The 13158-nt window shown below is 42.0% G+C and overlaps 1 protein-coding gene across 1 annotated transcript in view; it reads left to right on the top strand.

Annotated features, from left to right (window-relative positions):
* ANAPC10 (anaphase promoting complex subunit 10) overlaps positions 1–13158 on the top strand; it is a 143899-nt gene that overhangs the window by 14025 nt on the left and 116716 nt on the right. The gene's annotated exons all lie outside the window — the stretch shown is intronic.

Here is a 13158-nt window from a genome sequence, read left to right as displayed (position 1 = left end):
ACTGTGTTGTAGTGCCGGGTCACACTTGTGCGATGTGGAAAGGCTGCGAATTCGCAGCCTGTTCCCGCATCGCATCCGCACATCTGGCAGTTCACACTGCCATATGCGATATGCAGGGGGTGTCAATGAAATGTTAACGACACCCCCAGTTTGATCGCATATCGCAGTGCGATCTGACAGTTCGCACAGGATCGGATCTCACAAGTGTGAAGCACTGTGCGATCCGATTCTGATGCGGCTGAAAAAATGCCTCATGTGCGACTTTTGTGCGGGTTCAGTGCGAATTTAGCCATACAAAGTGTATGGCTGAATTCGCACTGCACATCCGATCGCATGTAATGAAGGAGCAGTGTGCTCCGATCTTACATGCGATAGCCGCACACGCTTGAGTGTGAACCGGCACTCAGTGATCCAGCAGGGGATGCAGTCATCTGATATGTACCAAATGAATAGATGCAGAAGATTCACTGGCCATTGTGGTTTTGATAGACAGCAAAGATTAAAAGTGCAAACAGCCGGACAGATTATGCCTTGCCTTTTAAGTGTGAAATGGATTTGAATAGTTTTCTCATGATTTTCAAATTATATCTTCGTCCAGTATTACAAGTAATGTTGTGGTCTAGCTAATTAATAGGTGATCTCTGCTTTAAAGTGTTCACCTTTACAGAAAATCTGTATTTGCCGTCACATGAACGGCACGGACAATCTTAATCCATCTGACCCATACTGGCAGTGCTAGATGGAGAGGAGAGAAGGTAACAAGGATTTCAAATCTCTGGACCATTGGAGTGGCTTACAGGAGCCTTGACAGCTCAGGATTGTAGGAGGTAAGTACAACAGAGACTGGCGGAGGGAGTTTGGTAGGGGGTCTGGTGTTGGGTCCCGTTTAGAGATTTTCTGTAAAGGTGAACTTCTTACACTTTGTTTTCCTATTGGGATCAGTAATTTCATTAATGTGAACCTGGTCTAGCCTAAAAGTTAAAAGTTCTAGTCTCTCGGGTATTAAAATTGCTGGAGTGCGGGCACCAAGACCTGTCTTCAGGACTTTGTAGAGCTGCTTCAATCCTAGGCCCAGGCTAAATATGAGGATTTGATTTCTGCCCAAATTAGAATTCAATTTCAGTTACAAGTTCCCCATTCTGATTTAGCACCATTAAAGATGACCAGGCACTAGCAGACTTGGGTAGGAAATGTTTTGCTTTCGGGAATGTTCGTTAGATTTGCTAATGGTTAGTGCGGTCAAATCAACATTTGTTTTTAACCAAAGTAACAAAACATTTTGAAGTAGCCGAAAGGAAATTTTTTCGACAGAACAAAATTCTAACTGTAATTGTGCTTTTTGTTTGAAGGCAAAAATCATAATCAAAATCAAACGCAGTGAAACCTGTTGCTTACATCTGGGATTACATTAAAATAGCAGATCTGGATGAAATCTTAATGGCTTTTGAATAAAATTAGTCGATTAAAAAAAAAACAAAAAAAACATTCTGAGACTGTTTTGCCAATGAAAGCTGTATTAAACCCAAAACCAAAATGTAATATCTTGAAGCTTACCAATTATGCATCAGTTTTCATTTTTAAAATCTTTTTCCCTCGGTGTTCACCTAGTGATCTGGCCAGTAACACTCCTCCTGTATTAGAGTGCCCCACTCTGGATGAAGGAGCACATGGGGCAAATTAGACAGTGGCATTGACAGCCTGGGGTGAGGGTGGTGTTAATTGTACTAGCGGATTTAATGACACTATTAAATTGGCTGGAAAAGTTCTGGAGCTCCTCAGGTTCTAAAGAACCCCAACCGGACCCTGAGTATCCAGCCTATCCAGGAAGGGGACCCCGGACCATAGGGGACTACAAAGCCCAGCAGTCGCCATCTCTCTGGCCTAGGAGGCCACAAGGCTCTTAAGGTCTTTCTGCCATATGGTAACTAAGACCCACAACCTCTGGTGAGTGCACACCCCCATTATTCCTTTAAGCCTTACCACAAGTACCAGCAGTTGGACTACTGGAGGACCCAGCACAAGCATTGCACTTTCTCCCCCTTTAGCACCGAAGTTATTTTTTATGCACTTAAGTCACATATGAACTTTATTTGGACTTATTTGGCACTTATTTGCACTTTAAGGCACTTATGTGATTTGATTGACTTTTTATAACCTGATATTTTATGACCATTTATTGATTTTACACTGTAATTATTTGTGATTTATCACCATCCAGTCTGTTATTTATTGAGTTCTAAAAGTCATCACTTTATTTACGTATTCAATCTACATTTATCACTTTTTATAATTATATTTGCCTCATACATTTCATCCAGGCTATTAACAAGCAATTGTTTACCCCTGGCTACTAACAGCAAGCGCTATACTAATCCCAACTACTTTGGGGTTTTTCTTACTCACTAATAAATTGATGCCAAACTCCAGCTCAAACTTTATAATCAGCTACAGCAAACTTTTTTTTTTTTTCTTTTAGCATAAAGATTGTACATAAAAGCTGATAATTGCAGGCACCCCTGTCTGTGTTAAATGGTTTGCCTCATGCCAATAAACTGATGCATCTGTAAGAGAGCTTGTTCTTTAAAAAAAAACAAGACTTACTTTCCAGATCACCAGATGAAAAAAGAAGAAAGCAAGCCTAAAAAACAAAACTAATGCAGTCATCACACCTAAGAATTTGTAAGCTGCAATATGTTAAATGTTTCCTTTTTTGGGTTTAATACTTCTTGAAATTCTACTAGTATATTCCTAGCTTTGTAGCTCACATAAAAACCAGAATTAAACTCCTACACGTGCATAATGTGATTATACCACAATATACAAACAAATTAAAGTGCAATGGTGCTAAAATAGTGATCCAAAAAGGATTGACCAAAATAATTATATGCGTTTATGGGCATCAATATTAAAAAGCCTCTATTTTGTGTGGACACAGTCCCAATCCATATGGTAGTCCTTGAGTTAGGTCACCCGTGCTACCACAGATCTTGTATATCCTTCACCAATTACAGGAATTTCACCCAAGGTAGTGAGATTACTGGCTGCTTACCAGAATGATTTGACCCCTGTGCTGGGCGGTCAAATCAAGCCAAAGGAATAGAGGAAGGTCTAATCCTCGGATATCAGGATGATCCATCTCAGCAATCAAGCAAACGAGACCATTGCAAGAGAGACAAAAAGAAGGGATCCTCATAGTGTAGTAGAATTAGATTCCATCTTTATTAAGTGTAAATAACTTACAGTTGAGTAGACCACATAGAGCCGATAACCGCAGCGGTGAACAGCAATCAGGGGAGACCTCTTACGCGTTCCACCTGCGCTCCGGAAGCCGGAAGTGGCGTATAGCAATTCCACATGTTTTATCATTGTAAAGGACAACTGTACCTTTAATAAAAAAAAGTATTTTAGCCTCTTGCCGACCTCCTTCCTTAAAAGTACACCAGCAAAGCGGTCCTTGTTGCACTGGATCCTGTATCTTATACGTGATTCAGCACTTCCGGGTAGGGGCATGTGCACCCGCCACCCTGGGTGTGCTGTGATTAGTGCCGGTTCACACTACCGCGGCACGACTTCGGGGGGCGACCTGTGAAGTCGCGTGCACCGCGACTTGCACGGACTTCTTATAATGAATGTCAGTGCAAGTCGCTCCGATGTCGCCCCGAAGTAGTACAGGAACTATTTTCTAAGTCGGAGCGACTTGAGTCACTCCTATTAGAACGGTTCCCATAGCACTGCATGGACTGCGACTTGTCAGGCTGACCAGTCGCCTGACAAGTCGCGGTAGTGTGAATGGGCACTTAGTCCTGTCATTCAGGGAAGGGAGTTCTGTGTTGTAAACAACACAGAGCTCCAAATAGTGACAGATAATCTTGCAGTTTTTTTATGCTCTGCAAAAAAACAGCAAGGGCATTTAGTAAAAGCAGCACATCTCACACACATGACACATAGTTAGGCACATAAATACCCATTGATTGCCCCTAGTTAACCCCTTCCCAACCCGTGTCATTAGTACAGTGACCGTGTATAGTATTAGCACTGATCACTGTATTAGAGTCACTATTGATGTCCATGTCTATGTACCCCCATGACAGTGTGTCAGATTGTCTGCCATATTATCACAGTCCCACTATAAGTTGCTAATCGGCACCATTACTAGTAAAAAAAATACATTTCCTGTATTGATACTATAACTTTCACGCAAATTAAATAACATACACTTATTGGGATTTTTTTTTTACCAAAGACATGTAGCACAATACATTTTTAGGTGGCATTCACACATTTTAGTTTCTTCTTAAGTCTCCCTAAACTTATGCTGGCCATACACGCACAGAATTTTGGCCGTTTGCAGATTAAATGATCATTCGTCGTTCAAAAGCATATTGTCCATTAACTGATAGAATAAACTTGTTTATATGATCGTTTCCATGTTCGTAGTGATCGTTTCGATAACAATAAAATCATTTAAGACAGTATATTTTCATTTTGATTACAACCTACACATGTTCACTTTCATTGAAACGGTAAAAGTTTTCGCTTCAGATCCAATGACATTAGCTGGGCCTATGGTTGAAATCGGTGGTAAAGTTGGGTTCACTAACGGCGCGAATGTTGAATGATCTTACCAAAAACGACCAGTTTTGGATGAAATTCTGTGCGTGTATGGCCAGCATTAACTGTTTTATGCACTTATTACTGGCTAAAATGTGTAATTATTAGTTTATCACCACTTGCTTTTCTACATCCTCCAGCTGCTACAGAATGTGAAATACAGAAGCGAGAACCAGCTGAGATTCGAACCATTAATGGGCAGGCTGACTTACCAAGTTGATTGATCGATCAACTTGGGTACAACCAGCCTTCCCGATTCTCTTGTGATTATCGCTAGTGGCTGCTATAGCCGCTAGAAATATTCACGGTCTTTTCCTGGCGGGGAGGGTTTCCCCCACCCACCCTTGCTGGGAGTAGACAATTGCGGATTCCCCATCAACACTGTCTGTGTTGATGGGGGAATCGTGCAAATTTCCTTACTGCAACCATGGGTCGCACCGTGTATGGCCAGCCTAACGAATCAGCATGGGTGGAAGCCTAGAAGAAACCTTGACAAATGAGGAGGGGGGAAGGGATACGTTTTTCTTAAATTACTGTATATCTATAGGCAAAACTTTTTTGTTTTCTTTTAGATAAATTGGGTTATGAGTTTTTTTTTTTTCTTTGTTGTTTGTATCCTGTTTAAAAGATAAGACCATAGACGGTTCGAATCTCGGCCGGTTCTGCTGGAACTGCCTGATATTCGAACCATGTATGGGCAGGCTGAATGTACAAAGTTGATTTATCACCTTCGGTACAACCTGCTGGATTTTGCATGCGATTATCGCTAGCGGCTAGTATAGCCACTAGCAATGATTTTAATCTTTTCCCTGTGGGAGAATACAATGGCTCAGCAGGAGGGATTTCCCTGTCAACACTGTGTTGATGGAGGAATCCAGCAAATTTCTTTCCTGCAACCCATGGTTGCAGGAAAGAAATTTGCTCAATGTATGGCTGGCTTTAGACAGTTGCTATGTTCTGATAATAATGACCTGAACAAACAGAGAGGGTGATTCCCTCCTGTTGGAACACAGACCACAATAAAACCTGACAGGTTCCAAGAATTTCCAAATTCAAAAATCCAAAACTAAAAAATTTAGCTTTAGGTTTGCCCACTTTATTTTCCAGTAGCTCGGATTCCAAAGCCTGGACAGTAGAGGCCAAACTGTACTTTTAGACACTGCCACAAAGTCCTCCTGCCTCTATCACATTGCATCTCATCTGTAATGTCACCTGCTGGTGAAATTTGGTGTGACTGTGTAACCATTTAGATGCAAAGCAAATCTGTGTTTAGCCTACCTAGTGGAAAAAAAACAATAGTACGACATGGCTCACATTGTGTTCACTCACATTCGAATTGTTCAAATTCAAAAACAGTGGAATTTTGACCAAGTGAAGAGGTAAGACAACAGGAGTCTTCTAACCTGCAAGTAACATCTTAAATTTCCTCTAAGTGATATAGTGGTATTAAACCCAAAAGTTAATATTATATTTCAGAATACCAGTTTCTAGATGTGAGTCATTTTCTTTTTTAGGCTTCTTTCTTCTATTTTTTACCTGGTGATCTGGCCAGTAAGTCTGTTGTTTTATAAAGAAACAAACTCTCCCACTGAATGTGTCAGTTGCACGGACAGGGGTGCTTACTAAGATCGGCTTTTATTTATGTAAAACCTTTATCCCAAAAGGAAAAAACTTTTTGCTGTAACTGCTTATGAAGAATTAGCTGGAGTTTGGCTGTTAGTGTATTTAAATCTGCTAGTACAGCTAATGCTCCCCTCCCCCCAGATTGGCAGGGCTATTGTCTAAAGGTTCCCCCTGTGCTCATTCATGCAGAGTGCAAAACAAGAAAAGGCAGGGGAGCTTAGAGAACTAAATGCATGGCTAAAGGCCTGGTGTAAGAGGGAAGGATTTGGCTATCTAAAACACTGGGCTGACTTTTCATTGGAGTACAACCCACACTTTATTACCAAAAGTATTGGGACGTCTGCCTTTACACGCACATGAACTTTAATGTCATCCAGTCTTAAGCCCCATACACACGTGCAGATTATCTGCAGACTTTTACCAAAACCATATAATATGAGGTCAAACCTAAACACTTTCAATTTGTATGCAATCCGGCAGGCCCTTGCACTACATAGAAAAGGTAAGTCTGCAGACAAAAGTCTGCAGATAATCTGCACGTGTGTATGGGGCATTAGTCTGTAGGGTTCAATATTACATTGGCCCACCCTTTGCAGCTATAACAGCTTCAACTCTTCTAGGAAGGATGTCCACAGGGTTTAGGAGGGTCTCTATGGGAATATTTGACCATTCTTCCAGAAGCGCATTTGTGAGGTCAGGCACTGTTGTGGACAAGAAGGCCTGGCTTGCAGGCTCCTCTCTCATTCATCCCAAAGGTGTTCTATCGGGTTGAGGTCAGGACTCTATGCAGGCTAGTCAAGTTCCTCCACCCCAAACTCTCCAAACAACTCCACAACATAATCCCCTCTCCACCAAATGATTTGGATCAGGGCACAGCAAGGTCCATAAAAACATGGATGAGTGAGTTTGGGGTGAAGGAACTTAACTGGACTGCACAGAGTCCTTACCTCAACCTAATAGAACACCTTTGGGATGAATTAGAGCGGAGACTGCAAGCCAGGCCTTCTTGTCCAACATCAGTGCCTGACCTCACAAATGCGCTTCTGGAAGAATGGTTAAAAATTCCCTTAAACACACTCCTTGTGGACAGCCTTCCCAGAAGAGTTGAAGCTGTTATAGTTTCAGATGGTGGGCCAACTCAATATTGAACTCTATGGACTAAGACTGGGATGCCATTAAAGTTCATGTGCGTGTAAAGGCAGGCATCCCAAAGTTTTTGGTAATACCTATATACTCTTCAAGTCATTAAAGAGGAAAAGAGATTTAACCTCCATTTATGGAAAGGCTTCTTCACAGTAAGAGCTGTAAAAATGTGGAATAGACTCTATCAAAAACTACTTCTGGCCAGTTCAGTAGATTGTTTTAAAAACAAGCTGGATGCAATTTCTAAATGCAAAAAATATAACTGAATAATAACATTTATAAGCAATAACACCTTGAATAGTTGATCGAATATCCGATTTGCCTTATGGGGATTAGGAAGGAATTTTTTTTTCTCTGCTCAAACAAATTGGACCGTGCTTTGTTGGAGGCCTTTTGGCTTCCTCTGGATCAACTATGGGTGAATGATTGTGTATAAAGAGGTTTGCTATTTGATTTTGTTTTCTCTTGGTTGAATTTGATGGACTTTCTTCACCCTGAGAAACAATGTAACTATGATACTGTTTCCTCCAAGGGCACTGTCCATTTCCAGGACATAACGGTTGAATTCTATGTGTAAATGTTATCTTATAACGGCATGGTCCCTGAGTCCCACTAAAGGTAGAGTGTTTCTACTGCTATTTGCCTTTCAGATGACTAAAAATTCTGTTTATTTTAAATTTCCCTTGGACCTACCACATGCAGGAAAAGATTTTATTATGTAATCATAGGTCAGAACAGCCAAAGGATAATACATGCTTCTTTTCTTTCCAGCGTGATTGTTGACACACAAATAAACTAGAAGATAAACAGCAAGTGTGGTAGGGCAGTTTGTGAAGTGTTTCGTTCTTTAATTGGATCCATCAGAAAATATTTTGCTGCTAAGACGATTTTGTACTTTGTAGGGTTCAATAGCCATGTAACGTCTGATATACAATTATGATTTAGCACCAGAATCACTTTTCTGCCTTTTGCAAAGATCCTCTTTCTCCTGTCTTTTTAACAAATTTTAAAATCTGCCATTAAAGCGAACCTGTGCTGAAAGAAGTATGGAAGCTGTGTGTCTGAACTCCTTTTGGATATACGAATTGCTTGCTTGTCATGCTGACTTAATGACTTTGGTGATTTGTGAGTCATTGATCCAAAGTGAGAATGCAACAAGTGAAGTAAGAACATGCATTTTTGGTGCATATTTCTAACTCCGTGAGTACTAAAGCCATAGCATGACAGAAGGAAACCTCAGCAGTGGTATTGCACAGTATTCTATTCAACCACTTGACCTCCAAAAGGTTTTACCCCATTCATAACCAGGCCATTTTTTGCTATTGGGCATTGTGCTACTTTAACTGGTAATTGCACGGTCATGCTACACAGTATGCAAATGAAACACAATTAGAGAGTCTCTCAAAGATGATACAATCTTAATTGGTTGAGCTCCCAAACATCTGACACAGATTAGTCTCCCACTGCAGTTTCCCATCCGGCAACTTGTAGAGTTATGCCTCGTACACATGCATCGATTATTGGCCAGGAATTTTCGGCCAACGTCCGTTCGGCCGATTTTTGGCTTGTTAGTATGATGCTTTCGACAACCGACTCAGACTTTTCGGCCAAATAAAATTTGGTGTGCAGGCTATAAAATTTTTGTTGGCCGCCAACACAACGGCCGATTTTCCGTCAGTCAGTACAGATTTCGGCAGACAAAAATCTGATGAGCAAGACTGGGCATGCTCAGAGAAGAAAAAACACACGGAAAGTAAACCAGCACATGACATCACTTCTGAAGTAGATTTTTGTTGGCCGAGAAAATTCGTGTGCAGTCTAGGCACATTCCAACCAACAAAACACAACTCTGGACAAAAGTCGGACGATCAGTCGGCTGATAATCGTTGCGTGTGTACGAGGCATTAGGCCCCTTTCACACTATCCGTCCGTCGGACGGATTCCGTTTTTCTCAGCTGGGGATCGAGGCGCCGATCCCCCGCTGAGCAGGAGGATGACAGCTGTGTCTCCGCGCTGTGTGCGGAGACACAGCTGTCAGTCCCCCATACATCTCTATGGGGGAAATCAGATGGGAACAGACCGTCGGTCCGTTCTCATCCGATCCCATCCAATCCGATCCGCTGGACGGATGGAAAATAGGGTTTCCATCCATCCAGATTTGACGGATCGGATGTCAGCGGACATGTTTCCGCTGACATCCGATCCCCCATAGAGATGCATGGGGGGACCTTCAGATCCGCCAAAAAAACGGACAGGCGTATCTGAACGGTCCGCCTGTGTGAAAGGGGCCTTAGGCAGGCCAAAGACGGTGCTAATTTCTTTGGTGGCAGGAAAGAAATTTGCATGAATCCCCCATCAACACACAGTGCTAACGGAGAAATCTATCCTGCCGAAAAAAAAAAAATTGTATTCTCCCAGGGAGGGCCGGGGAAGCTGTCCCTGCCAGGAGAAGACAGTGAATATTGCTAGTGGCTATACCAGCCACTAGGGATAATCGCAAGTTAAATCTGGCAGGCTGGTTGGTCGATTGATCAACTTGGTACATTCAGCCTGCCCATATACAGTTTGAATCTCGAACTGTCTGTGGCTGGCCTTACAGTGTTGCAGTGTGATTGCTTAAGAAGAGGAGACTGAGGAAATGCTTCCTCCACCTGCAGCAGACTGATCATCATTTTGGACTTGGCGAAGTCTCTCAAGTGGAACATTAGGACTGCTTTTTAATCAAAACAAGTATAACTTTTTATTAAATATACTTTTGCGATTTCAATAGCTGCAAACTGTGGACATACTACTCATATTTTTTTTAATGACAAAACAGAGGAAAGGATACATGTATGTGGACGAAAGGGACTACAAAATCCCATGTATCAATTGATTATATTATTGGAGAGTAAATGGTATGGAATTCCAATGAAAAAGACAAAAGCTAGGCATCCAATATTCATTAAATCCATCTTGTATTTATGTTGGAATAATTAATCAAAATGATTTTGGGACTAAATTTGACACCACCATAATAAGAAATGGCAGTTTTATCGGTAATATATTTTAATCTGTTCTGTCCTGATTTGCTCCCACTTCCTTTCGGTTTTTAATAACTCCTTTTTTAAAACTAACTTGGATCCTAATGTTCATTTCTGTATGCTTTTGCAGGAAGGTGTTAAATGCAAATATCAAGTGTAATAGTATTTTTATTGGTCTGAGATGACCTCCAAGTTTAAAAATGTCAATATGTCTCCAGCTATCCAAACATTGTTGTGCCTGCCATTGCCCCCTTCTGCGTTAAAAAAAAAACAAAAAAAAAAAAACTTTTATGTTAATGTGTGACAGGTACATTAGGCTGGGACTTAATATGCATTGGTAAAACAAACATTGAAAGGTTGCGACCACATAGCATGGATGAGATGCGTTCCCATTTTGTACTAAAAAGAACTTGTTGCAGTGCTAGTAGCATTTCAGTTTACTCATGTCTCACAGCACACAACCGAAATAGCTTTTTGGTGATATTTCTAGCCCACAGGGGATTTGCTTTATATGCATTTTCCTTTTAAGATGTAGACTCTTCCTGAGTAGGCTGAATATGAAAATAAATGGTAAAATGGAAGCTGGGTACACACAGCTGTGTGCCTGTTCGTGTGAGTGATGTCTGGCTGAAAACTATTTGTAGCTAGAGAGTCTGCATGTATGTTTAGGTTGCTGATAATAACATTTTTATAGTGCTGCTTTTCCCAGCAGGGTGCAGGTTTTTTATATAGTTCTGAAATAAGGGAATGAAGCTATAAAATACCGGACACAATTGACTTTATTTAGAGGGCAACTTCACAATTGACTTTATTTAAAGGGCAACTTTAAGTGATATTAAAGGTTCAGTTTTGTACAGAGCAGCCCTGATTCTCTTCTTCACGAGTCCCCCTTTGTCGCTCCAGTCTCCTCCCCCTTTGACCAGTGCCCCCAATAGCACTGCTGCATGCTCTCTCCTGAACCCTGCTCTATGTGTCCGTAAGACACATAGAGCCGCAGCTTGGCCCCACCCCTACACTCTTTTCATTGGCACAGTGGCTGTGATTGACCGTAGTAGGAGCAGGAGAGAGAGACCTGGGACAGCCAAGGCTCCTGCGCACATCACTGGATCAAGAGGGAGCTCAGCTGAGTATTAGGGAGGACTGAGGGGGGAAGAGGCACACTGAAGTAGGGCTGCACGATATTGGGGGAAAAAGTACATTGCGATATTTGGTTTTTAACGATGTATATCGCGATATTTCTCCCGGACAGTCTCCGGAGGAGGGATCAGTGAGCAGAGCTCAGCTCTCCGCCAGGGGATTCGCCACACTTGTAGAACTTTGTCCCCCAGTGCTCCTCCGCCATGCTCCGGGCGTCTCTCCCCCCTCTCCTGCTGCTTTGCACTGTAGCGCTCTGCAGCCTCTCCGCTGCCATGCAATCCAGCCCTCCCAGCTCTGCCTCTTAGTCTCCAGCGGACCATTACTCCGCCCTGCTCCGCCCATTGTCTCTCCATTGAATCTATTTGCAATACATTACAGCCTGATCCTGCCCCCGATGCAGCCAGGAGAGAGAATGGGCAGAGCAGGGCTGAGTAACGGTCGGCTGGAGACTAGAGGCAGAGCTGGGAGGGCTGGATTGCATCGGGCTGGAGGGGCGGAGTTCCGATCACAGCCGAAAGCAAAACGGATGTGTCGGCTGCCAGCACTGCGAGTCCTCCTCCTCCCCCCCGAGTCCCGACTTCTCCCTGCCTATGCTAAATATCGCGTCTTCGACGATATGAATATCGCCCACGCCCGTAGAACGATAGTCGATATCATATCGACTATCGTTCAGCCCTACACTGAAGGTTTTTTACCTTCATGCATAGAATGCATGAAGGTAAAAAAAAAAACCTTCAGCCTTTCAAACGACTTTCAAATTCCAGTTGTTTGGGCAAGGGGAAGTCATATGTACTCATGTTTTAGTCCAAATGACCTCCTTATTATCACTCCAGTAGGGGGCATATTTATAAAGCAAAAAAATGTCACATTCACCACACATTTACAGTTGAGAGGAGGAATGGATGAACAACAGGATCTCCCTATGTCCATTCACAGAATGCCTTGTATTCTCTGAAACCAAAAATACAAGGCCTTTTGTGAATGAATAAGGGGAGAGGAAGGGGACGGTGAATGATGGGATCCTTTACTGTCATAGCTGCAGCTCTTCAACCCCGCAGCACTGGGAATACAGCACTGTGTGTGGGATCCAGCGAAAATTAAACGGATTTCTAAAGTGAACCGCAGACATCTAGAACTCAAAAGCAAACATCTATTATATTGCAGCTTATCAGGTCTTAGATGTGATGGCTACAATAGTTTTATTTTTTAGGCTTTCTTACTGCTATTTACATGTGGTGATCCAGCCAGTAGGTCTGTTTTTAAAAAGACCAAACGCTCTTCCAGATGTTTGTTTACAGCAGCCTTTCTCAACCTTTTCAACACGGAGGAACCCTTGAACTAACTTTCCAGTCTCGGGGAACCCCTGGTAAAATTTACTTTATCTATAATTCATGATACATTAGTGTAAAGTACAGTATATGATAAAGAAATATTGTGCTTGTGTCAATGTATAATATTGTGCAAAAGCCGTAATCACATCAGTGGGATATTTATCACAATAATTGCTAAACAAAATGTTGCGCTAAAATAAACCTAAACTAATGGCCCCCAGTGAAAAAATTTAAATAATAAAAAAAAACAGTCCTAAGAAGATGATGATGATGATATCCTGCAGCTACAA

Source organism: Pelophylax lessonae, assembly GCF_965119305.1.
Source record: "Pelophylax lessonae genome assembly, chromosome: 1".
Taxonomy (NCBI): Eukaryota; Metazoa; Chordata; class Amphibia; order Anura; family Ranidae; genus Pelophylax; species Pelophylax lessonae.
The sequence above is the reverse complement of the archived record's forward strand: the minus strand, read 5'-3'. Positions and strand labels throughout refer to the sequence as shown.